Source organism: Mytilus galloprovincialis, chromosome 5 (assembly GCF_965363235.1).
Source record: "Mytilus galloprovincialis chromosome 5, xbMytGall1.hap1.1, whole genome shotgun sequence".
Taxonomy (NCBI): Eukaryota; Metazoa; Mollusca; class Bivalvia; order Mytilida; family Mytilidae; genus Mytilus; species Mytilus galloprovincialis.
Genome location: NC_134842.1, coordinates 54,851,008 through 54,863,042, shown reverse-complemented (window position 1 = coordinate 54,863,042; position 12,035 = coordinate 54,851,008). Strand labels below are relative to the sequence as shown.

Below are 12,035 nucleotides of genomic sequence, written 5' to 3'. Positions count from 1 at the left end.
AAATTTCCTTAAAATTACCAATTTAGTGGCAGCAACCCAACAACGGTTTGTCCGATTCATGTGATAATTTCAGGGCAGATAGGTCTTGACCTGCTAAACAATTTTTACCCCAGGTCAGATTTGCTTTAAATGCTTTGGTTTTTGAGTTATAAGCCAAAAACTGCATTTTACCCCTATGTTCTATTTTTAACCATGGCGGCCATCTTGGTTTGTTGGCCGGGTCACCGGACATATTTTTTAAACTAGATACCCAAAGATGATTGTGGCCAAGTTTTAAATAATTTGACCCAGTAGTTTCAGAGGAGAAGATTTTTGTAAAAGATTACTAAGATTTACGAAAAATGGTAAAAAAATTACTCTACAGGGCAACAACTCCTAAAGGGGTCAACTGACCAATTTAGTCATTTGACTTATTTGTAAATCTTACTTTGCTGAACATTATTGCTGTTTACAGTTTATCTATATCTTTAATAATATTCAAGATAATAACAAAAAACAGTAAAATTTCCTTAAAATTACCAATTTAGGGGCAGCAACCCAACAACGGATTTTCCTATTCATCTGAAAATTTCAGGGCAGATAGATCTTGACCTGATGAACAATTTTTACCCCTATGTCAGATTTGTTCTAAATGCTTTGGTTTTTGAGTGATAATCCAAAAACTGCATTTTACCCCTATGTTCTATTTTTAGCCATGACGGCCATCTTGGTTGGTTGGCCGGGTCACCGGACACATTTTTTTTAACTAGATACCCCAAAGATGATTGTGGCCAAGTTTTGAATAATTTGACCCAGTAGTTTCAGAGGAGAAGATTTTTGTAAAAGATTACTAAGATTTACGAAAAATAGTTAAAAATTGAAACTCTACAGGGCAATAACTCCTAAAGGGGTCAACTGAACATTTCGGTCATTTCACTTATTTGTAAATCTTACTTCCTGAACAATATTGCTGTTTACAGTTTACCTATAATTATAATAATATTCAAGATAATAACCAAAAACTGTAAAATTTCCTTAAACTAACAATTTAGTGGGAGCAACCAAACAACGGAATGTCCGATTCATCTGAAAATTTCAGGGCATCCAGATTTTCACCTGATAAACATTTTTTAGCCCAGGTCAGATTTGCTCTAAACGCTTTGGTTTTTGAGTTATAAGCCAAAAACTGCATTTTATCCCTATGTTCTATTTTAGCCATGGCGGCCATCTTGGTTGGTTGGCCGGGTCACCGGACACATTTTTTAAACTAGATACCCCAAAGATGATTGTGGCCAAGTTTTAAATAATTTGACCCAGTAGTTGCAGAGGAGAAGATTTTTGTAAAAGATTACTAAGATTTACGAAAAATGGTTAAAAATTGACTATAAAGGGCAATAACTCCCAAAGGGATCAACTGACCATTTCGGTCATGTTGACTTATTCGTAAATTTATTTTGCTGAACATTATTGCTGTTTACAGTTTATCTATATCTATAATAATATTCAAGATAATAACCAAAATCAGTAAAATTTCCTTAAAATTACCAATTTAGGGGCAGCAACCCAACAACGGATTGTCCGATTCATCTGAAAATTTCAGGGCAGATAGATCTTGACCTGATAAACAATTTTTACCCCATGTCAGATTTGCTCTAAATGCTTTGGTTTTTGAGTTGTAAGCTAAAAACTGCAATTTACCCCTATGTTCTATTTTTAGCCACGGCGACCATCTTGGTTGGTTGGCCGGGTCACCGAACACATTTTTTAAACTAAATACCCTAAAGTTGATTGTGGCCGTGTTTGGATTGATTTGACCCAGTAGTTTCAGAGGAGAAGATTTTTGTAAAAGATTACTAAGATTTACGAAAAATGGTTAAAAATTGACTCTACAGGGCAATAACTCCTAAAGGGGTCATCTGAACATTTCGGTCATTTGACTTATTTGTAAATCTTACTTTGCTGAATATTATTGCTGTTTACAGTTTATCTATATCTATAATAATATTCAAGATAATAACAAAAAACCGTAAAATTTCCTTAAAATTAACAATTTAGTGGCAGCAACCCAACAACGGATTATCCGATTCATCTGAAAATTTTCAGGGCAGACAGGTCTTGACCTGATAAACAATTTGTACCCCATGTCAGATTTGCTCTAAAGGTTTTGTTTTTTGAGTTAAAAGCCAAAAACTGCATTTTACCCCTATGTTCTATTTTAAGCCATGGCGGCCATCTTGGTTGTTTGGCCAGGTCATCGGACACATTTTTTAAACTAGATACCCCAAAGATGATTGTGGCCAAGTTTCAAATAATTTAACCCAGTAGTTTCAGAGGAGAAGATTTGTGTAAAAGATTACTAAGATTTACGAAAAATGGTTAAAAATTGAGACTCTACAGGGCAATAACTCCTAAAGGGGTCAACTGACCATTTCGGTCATTTGACTTATTTGTAAATCTTACTTTGCTGAACATTATTGCTGTTTACAGTTTATCTATATCTATAATAATATTCAAGATAATAACCAAACACAGTAAAATTTCCTTAAAATTACCAATTTAGGGGCAGCAACCCAACAACAGATTGTCCGATTCATCTGAAAATTTCAGGGCAGATAGATCTTGACGTGATAAACAATTTCACCCCCGTACCAGATTTGCTCTTAATGCTTTGGTTTTGAGCTAGAAGCCAAAAACTGCATTTGACCCCTATGTTATATATTTAGCCATGGCGGCCATGTTGGTTGGTTGGCCGGGTCACCGGACACATTTTTAAACTAGATACCCCATAGATGATTGTGGCCAATGTTGGAATAATTTGGCCCTGTAGTTTTAGAGGAGAAGATTTTTGTAAAAGATTACTAAGATTTACGAAAAATGGTTAAAAATTGAGACTCTACAGGGCAATAACTCCTAAAGGGGTCAGCTGACCATTTCGGTGATTGGACTTATTTGTAAATCTTACTTTGCTGAACATTATTGCTGTTTACAGCTTATCTATATCTATAATAATATTCAAGATAATAACCAAAAACAGTAAAATTTCCTTAAAATTACCAATTTAGGGACAGCAACCCAACAACGGATTGTCCGATTCATCTGAAAATTTTCAGGGCAGACAGATCTTGACCTGATAAACAATTTGTACCCCATGTCAGATTTGCTCTAAAGGTTTTGTTTTTTGAGTTAAAAGCCAAAAACTGCATTTTACCCCTATGTTCTATTTTAAGCCATGGCGGCCATCTTGGTTGTTTGGCCAGGTCATCGGACACATTTTTTAAACTAGATACCCCAAAGATGATTGTGGCCAAGTTTTAAATAATTTAACCCAGTAGTTTCAGAGGAGAAGATTTGTGTAAAAGATTACTAAGATTTACGAAAAATGGTTAAAAATTGAGACTCTACAGGGCAATAACTCCTAAAGGGGTCAACTGACCATTTCGGTCATTTGACTTATTTGTAAATCTTACTTTGCTGAACATTATTGCTGTTTACAGTTTATCTATATCTATAATAATATTCAAGATAATAACCAAACACAGTAAAATTTCCTTAAAATTACCAATTTAGGGGCAGCAACCCAACAACAGATTGTCCGATTCATCTGAAAATTTCAGGGCAGATAGATCTTGACGTGATAAACAATTTCACCCCCGTACCAGATTTGCTCTTAATGCTTTGGTTTTGAGCTAGAAGCCAAAAACTGCATTTGACCCCTATGTTATATATTTAGCCATGGCGGCCATGTTGGTTGGTTGGCCGGGTCACCGGACACATTTTTAAACTAGATACCCCATAGATGATTGTGGCCAAGGTTGGAATAATTTGGCCCTGTAGTTTTAGAGGAGAAGATTTTTGTAAAAGATTACTAAGATTTACGAAAAATGGTTAAAACTTGAGACTCTACAGGGCAATAACTCCTAAAGGGGTCAGCTGACCATTTCGGTGTTTGGACTTATTTGTAAATCTTACTTTGCTGAACATTATTGCTGTTTACAGCTTATCTATATCTATAATAATATTCAAGATAATAACCAAAAACAGTAAAATTTCCTTAAAATTACCAATTTAGGGACAGCAACCCAACAACGGATTGTCCGATTCATCTGAAAATTTCAGGGCAAATAGATCTTGACCTGATAAACAACTTTTACCTCTTGTCAGATTTGCTCTAAATGCTTTGGTTTTTGAGTTATAAGCCAAAAACTGCATTTTACCCCTATGTTCTATTTTAGCCATGGCGGCCATCTTGGTTGGTTGGCCGGGTCACCGGACACATTTTTTAAACTAGATACCCCAAAGATGATTGTGGCCAAGTTTTAAATAATTTAGCCAAGGAGTTTCAGAGGAGAAGATTTTTGTAAAAGAGTACTAAGATTTAGGAAAAATGGTTAAACATTGAGACTCTACAGGGCAATAAGTCCTAAAGGGGTCAACTGACCATTTCGAAAAGATTTTTGTAAAAGATTACTAAGATTTACGAAAAATGGTTAAAAATTGACTATGAAGGGCAATAACTCCTAAAGAGATCAACGGACCATTTCGGTCATTTGACTTATTTGTAATTCTTACTTTGCTGAACATCATTGCTGTTAACAGTTTATCTACATCTATAATAATATTTAAGATAATAACCAAAAACAGTAAAATTTCCTTAAAATTACCAATTTAGGGGCAGCAACCCAACAACGGATTGTCCAAGTCATCTGAATATTTCAGGGCAGATAGATCTTGACCTGATTAACAATTTTACCACATTTCAGATTTGCTCTAAATGCTTTGGTTTTGAGTTATAAGCCAAAAATTACATTTTACCCCTATGTTCTTTTTTGATGCATTGTGGCCATCTTGATTGATTGTCCGGGTCCCCGGACACATTTTTTAAACTAGATACCCAAAGATGATTGTGGCCAAGTTTGGATTCATTTGACCCAGAAGTTTCAGAGGAGAAGATTTTTTGTAAAAGATTACAAAAATTTACGAAAAATGGTTAAAAATTGACTATAATGGACAATAACTCCTAAAGGGGTCAACTGACCATTTCGGTCATGTTGACTTATTTGTAAATCTTACTTTGCTGAACATTATTGCTGTTATCGGTTAATCTATATCTATAATAATATTCAAGATAACCAAGAACAGTAAAATTTCCTTAAAACTACCAATTTAGTAGCAGCAACCCAACAACGGGTTGTCCGATTCATCTGAAAATTTCAGGGCAGATAGATCCTGACCTGATAAACAATTTTTACCCCATGTCAGATTTGCTCTAAATTGCTTTGGTTTTTGAGTTATAAGCCAAAAACTGCATTTTACCCCTTTGTTTTATTTTTAACCATGGCGGCCATCTTGGTTGGTTGGCTGCGTCACCGGACACATTTTTTAAACTAGATACCCCAAAGATGATTGTGGCCAAGTTTTAAATAATTTGGCCTAGTAGTTTCAGAGGAGAAGATTTTTGTAAAAGATTACTAAGATTAAAAAAAAATTGTTAATAATTGAGACTCTACAGGGCAATAAGTCCTAAAGGGGTCAACTGACCATTTTGGTAATTTCACTTATTTGTAAATCTTACTTGCTGAACATTATTGCTGATTACAGTTTACCTATATTTATAATAATATTCAAGATAATAACCAAAAACTGTAAAATTTCCTTAAAATTACCAATTTAGTGGCAGCAACCCAACAACGGGTTTTCCGATTCATCTGAAAAGGAGTAGGTTCAGTAAGACCCCTTTTTGGCCCCAAAATATAGCAGTTTTACAAAATTGTTAAAATGTAAACCTTTAGTTATTTATTGGACAGTAGAATGCTTCTGCTACAAAAATATGGGCTGTTTTTGACAATACAATGCAAATATATCCGGTACTAGCACCATTAAGTCATGCTAAATTACTGAAATCCTCATAATTCTGGCAATTTAGTAAAATTTTAGACGGTTTTCGTGTAAAACGAAAGTGGCCGCATTCGTGTTCATCCTTAATATTGAAATGTAAGTTGTATTGTATGATAATGCATAACATATATAAAGGTTGAGGATGAACACGGATGCGGCCACTTTCATTTTTACCAAAAACCAACTGAAAAGTGACATTTTTCGGCATATTAGGTAGATTTTTCATATTTGAGCTTGAATCGGATCGTTTTAATGACTAAATCTGTTAAAATCTTTCACATAAACTAATTAATTCAAATAAAATAGACACTTAGGTGTTTAAAAAGTGGTCAAAATCGTTCGACAGATGAACCTGAAATTTGAGGACAAAATCGGTTCTTACCGGACCTACTCCTTTCAGAGCAGATAGATCTTGACCTGATAAACAATTTTATCCCCATGTCAGATTTCCTCTAAATGCTTTGGTTTTTGAGTTATAAGCCAAAACCTGCATTTTACCCCTATGTTCTATTTTTTAGATATGGCGGCCATCTTGGTTGGTTGGCCAGGTCACCGCACACATTTGTTTAACTAAATACCCCAAAGATGAATGTGGCCAAGTTTGGTTTAATTTGACCCAGTCGTTTCAGAGGAGAAGTTTTTTGTAAAAGATTACTAAAATTTACCAAAAATGGTTAAAAATTGACTATAAAGGGCAATAACTACTAAAGAGGTCAACTGACCATTTCGGTCATTTGATTTATATGTAAATCTTATTTGCTGAACATTATTGCTGTTAGTAAAAGTTAACGACGACGGACGACCACGACGGACAACGATGGACGACGGACGCAAAGTGATGGGAAAAGCTCACCTGGCACGAAAAAACTGTAAAATTTCAGTAGAATTACTAATTTAGGTGCAGCTACCAATCAAAGGGTTGTCGGATTAGTCTGAAAATTTCAAGGCCAATAAATCTAGATCTAATGAAAATATTGCCACCTTTCAGATTTGCTCTAAATGCTTTAGTTTCAAAGATATAAGCCAAAATCTGCATTTTGACCCTATGTTCTATTTTCAATCATGTCGGCCATGATAGTTGGAAGACGGGGTCATAGGACACATTTTAAAACTAAATACCCTTAAAATAATTGTGGTCAAGTAGGGTTAAATTTGTCTCAGTAGTTTGAGAGAAGAATATTTTTGTAAAAGATTACAAAAAGTTATCAAAGTTACCAGGATTATAATTAAATACGCCAGACGCGCGTTTCGTCTACTTAAGACTCATCGGTGACGCTCAGATCAAAATAGTTATAAAGCCAACAGGTACAAGGTTGAAGAGCATTGAGGACCCAAAATTCTAAAAAGTTGTGCCAAATACGGCTGAGATAATCAATTCCTGGGATAAGAAAATCCTTAGTTTTTCGAAAAATTCAAAGTTTAGTAAACAGGTTATTTATAAAAATGATCAATGGCATATAATTGATATTCATGTCAACACCGAAGTGCTGACTACTGGGCTACAAAAATTTACGAAAAATTGGAAAAAATTGATTATAAAGGGCAATAACTCCTAAAGGGGTCGACTGACAATTTTGGTCATCCGACTTATTTGTAGACCTTACTTTGCTGAACTTTATTGCTGTTTATAGTTTATCTCTATCTATAATAATATTCAAGATAATTACCAAAAAATGCAAAATTTCCTTAAAATTACCAAAGATATAAGCCAAAACCCGCAGTTTAACCCTATGTTCTTTTTTTGTTAGCCATATCGGCCATGTTGGTAGTCCGGCTGAGTCATCGGACACATGTTTTACACTAGATACCCTAGTGATGATTGTGGCCAAGTTTGGTTAAAATTTGAGCCATTAGTTTCAGAGAAGAAGATTTTGATAAAAGTTAACAGACGACGGACGACGACGGACGACGACGGACGTTGGACACCAAGTGATAAAAAAAGCTTTCAGGTCCGTTGAGCTAATAAAGTACATGGTTTGGTTCAGGAAGTGTAAATATTTTCATGAATTTTAAGTTTCTGCATTGTAGAATCCTTGTGATATATTCCTACTGGAACAATTGTATTGTATTGCATGTTAAATCTATCAAATAACATTTAGGTGATTCCATATATTATACCATATTCTGCACTTGTTACTTTCTCAAACACAAAATCAATGTAATATTAAATCGATACATTTTGATGCTGCCACGCCTTACAATAATCAATTGGTTTATACTAAGAGTACACTTATTAGTGTAAATAGAACAATGGTTGCCAAATGGTTTTACTGTTTCTCAACTGTAATAGGTAATTTTAAGAACTGTAACATAAACTTACTAAGAATCCGAAATCAATTTCAACTGTTTTGTAAGAACCACCTTTCTCGCATCGTTCATATTATTTACCTTATCGAATAGCACAGATAAGAAAATTAAATTCTTTGTTATGCTCCACATGTATCAAACAGACGCCATTGCAGTTAAATTTATCCAGGTAAGACGGAAACAACTTTTGTAAAGTTGACAAATCGGGTTGATCAAATGATCTTTAAATGTTTAAAAAAAGATAACGTATTGTACCTTGACATGAATAACTAGCCATTTAGGAGGTTTAATTGAAATAATTACACCACAATAACTTTGAAGAACAATTCATGTGAAGACACACAGGTGTTATAACATGCATAAAGTAACAAAGATATAATTTAATGCTTATTGTTAAATATCAACTGGCTATTCTCAAGAAACTTATTCATTTTCCTATTTTTATAATAAATAAGGCAGGCTGATTCTTGTAAAATATCTATTTGTATCATTATATATCAGTTTTCTATCGATCTTTTTCACATATTATAGAGTATTTATATGTATGATATACCTAGAAGGATTACACATATTTGGCGACACATGTACTTAATGAACTGACACCAAAATAATGCTAACGGCTTTAATAACGATTAGTATTATAACGTTAAAACTAAAACAGCTAATGAACACAGATTACGATAAAAAGAAGAAAATAGGAAAGACCTATTGAATTTGTTCTGATTATTAGGTCTTTCCACCTTTCCGTGGAAAGACCTATAGGTTTTGTTCTGATTATTAGGTATTTCCACCTTTCCGTGGAAAGACCTATAGGTTTTGTTCTGATTATTATTGGGTCTTTCCACCTTTCCGTGGAAAGACCTATTGAATTTGTTCTGATTATTAGGTCTTTCCACCTTTCCGTGGAAAGACCTATTGAATTTGTTCTGATTATTATTTTTTTTTCCGCCTAATTTTTTTTCTTGCGTACGTAGTATTGATGTTTCAAAAGATGTCGCTTAGATATTTGGAATATGATATCGTATAGTTTATACGCTTTAAAAATTTACAACCACGTAACAAAATACTTTACGTTGTAAGAGTTATCTTCCCAAACATTGTTTTTCTTGTGGCGACTACTCCTTCGCAACTGTTAAAGATTACGACAAATTTATTTTACCAAATTGCTCGTTACATCTTCAGGATTAGGCAATTCATTTGGACCAAAGCTTTCCAGAGACTCCATATGAGAGTTATTTCCCCTTATGTAAATGATATAAGTAATATGCATTTCTAACTGGTAAACCATATGTGATAGAGACCTAGGGTCTTCAGATTTGAGGTCCTTGGTCTTAAAAAATGAAAATGAGGTCAAGGTCAAAGGTCAAAGGTCAAGGTCATGTTCTCAATTTTGATTTTTGCTTATTTTCACTGATTTTAAAATATCGTATGACATATCGACAAATAATTTTTCATAAATTGTTAGTTGCGACATGTCCTAACTTGTATATTTTGGTTGAAAGGGTGCGCAAATAAGAAATGGGAGTTTTTCCCAAATTATGTTTAGGTTTACCCGTAAAGTGATATTACTCTTTAACCAAACATATTAAAGACCTATGGTCTTTTGATTTAAGATCCTTGGTTTGTGACCTTGAAATTGAGGTCAAGGTCATCGGTTAATAGGACGTTCTAGATTTTGACCTTTGCTTTAAATTGATATTAATACATCATAAAGCCATAGGAACTAACATTTTAAACTGATTTTTCATATTTCCATATCAAAATAGATCTTTACTAGTGGAAAGACCTTCAATTGTTCTCTGAACAATTGGTTTTTAATTAGGTCTTTCCACCTTTCCGTGGAAAGACCTATTGAATTTGTTCTGATTATTACTAGGTCTTTCCACTTTTCTGTGGAAAGACCTTTTGTTTTTCTTCTGATTATTTTTTTTTTCTTCCGCCTAATTTTGTTCTTGCGATAAATATTTGTTTCGCAATATGTCGCTTAGATATTTGGTATATGATATCGAACAGTTTATGCGCTTTTGAAATTTACCCTGCGTAACCGAATACTTTTCTTTGTAGGAGTTATCTCCCCAAACACTGTTTTTTTTGTGTCCACGACTCCTTCGCAACCGTAAAAGATTACGACAAATTTATTTTATAAAATTGCTCGTTATATCCTTCGCATGATTTGTCCAATTTCGACCGAAGAAATATGAACGCTCCATATGAAAGTTATTTCCCCTTTTGTATTTGAAATTTTGAAATGTATTTTAAACTGGAACGCCATAAGTGATAGAGACCTAGGATCTTTTGATTTGAGGTACTTGGTCCAAAAAATTGAAAAATAGGTCTTGGTCAAAGGTCAAGGTCATATTCTAATTTTTGAATTTCTCTTATTTTCACTTTTTTCCATTATCTTATAAGATATCGACAAATTATTTTGTATAAATTGTTAGTTGCGACATGTGATAACTAAATAATTTTAGTTGAAAGGGTGCGTAAACAATGAATGGGAGTTTTCGCCCCTATCATATCTTAAATTATGTGTAAAGTGATATAACTTATTAACCATACATATTAGAGACCTAGGGTCTTTTGATTTGAGATCCTCAGTTTGTTGTGACCTTGAAATTGAGGTCAAGGTCATAGGTTAATTTGACGTTCTAGATTTTGACCTTTGCTTTAACTTCATATCTGTATATCATAAAGCCATATGAACTGACATTTTAGACTGATTTTTTATATTTTAATATCAAAATAGATATAAACTGGTGGAAAGACCTTAAATTGTTCTCTGAACAATTGGTTTTTAATTTTTTTTTTCTTCCGCCTAATTTCTTTTCTTGCGTAGTATTGACGTTTCAAAAGATGACGCTTAGATATTTGGAATATGGTATCGCATAGTTTATACGCTTTAAAAATTTACAACTGCGTCACAAAATATTTTACGTTGTAAGAGTTATCTCCTCAAACACTGTTTTTCTTGTGGCTTCTACTCCTTCGCAACCGTAAAAGATTACGACAAATTTATTTTACCAAATTGCTCGTTACATCCTAAAGATTAGGATATTCATTTGGACCGAAGCTTCAGGAGACTCCATATGAGAGTTATTCCCCCTTTTCCATTTAATTAAGTGATATGCATTTCTAAATGGTAAACCATAAGTGATAGAGACCTAGGGTCTTCAGATATGAGGTCATTGGTCCCAAAAATGAAATTGAGGTCAAGGTCAAAGGTAAAGTTCATATTCTTAATTTTGATTTTGGCTTATTTTCACTTATTTTCAAATACTGTATGACATTTCGACAAATAATTTTTCATAAGTTGTTAGTTGCAACATAACCTTACTTGTATATTTTGGTTGAAAGGGTGCGCAGCCAATAAATGGGAGTTTTTGCCCATCTTACATTTAGAATTACGCGTAAAGTGATATTATTCATTAACCAAACATATTAAAGACCTAGGGTCTTTTGATTTAAGGTCCTTGGTTTGTGACCTTGAAATTGAGGTCAAGGTGATAGGTTAATATGACGTTCTAGATTTTGACCTTTGCTTTAAATTCATATAAATACATCATAAAGCCATAGAAACTAACATTTCAAACTGATTTTTCATATTTCAATATCAAAATAGATCTTCACTAGTGGAAAGACCTACAATTGTTCTCTGAACAATTGGTTTTTAATTAGGTCTTTCCACCTTTCCGTGGTAAGACCTATTGAATTTGTTCTGATTATTATTATTAGGTCTTTCCACCTTTCCGTGGAAAGACCTATAGGTTTTGTTCTGATTATTATTGTTTTTTTCTTCCGCCTAAATTTGTTTCTTGCATAGTACTGTTGTTTAATAAGTTGTCGCTTAGATATTT

General features: G+C 33.6%; 1 protein-coding gene across 1 annotated transcript in view; it reads right to left on the bottom strand.

Annotated features, from left to right (window-relative positions):
• The window catches only part of LOC143076053 (uncharacterized), a 188,089-nt gene extending 179,770 nt beyond the window's left edge, over positions 1-8,319 (bottom strand). The window contains exon 1 of the mRNA XM_076251681.1: positions 8,195-8,319. The gene's annotated coding sequence lies outside the window, so the exon portion shown is untranslated. The remainder of the gene's footprint in view (positions 1-8,194) is intronic.
• Positions 8,320-12,035: the final 3,716 nt, after the last annotated feature.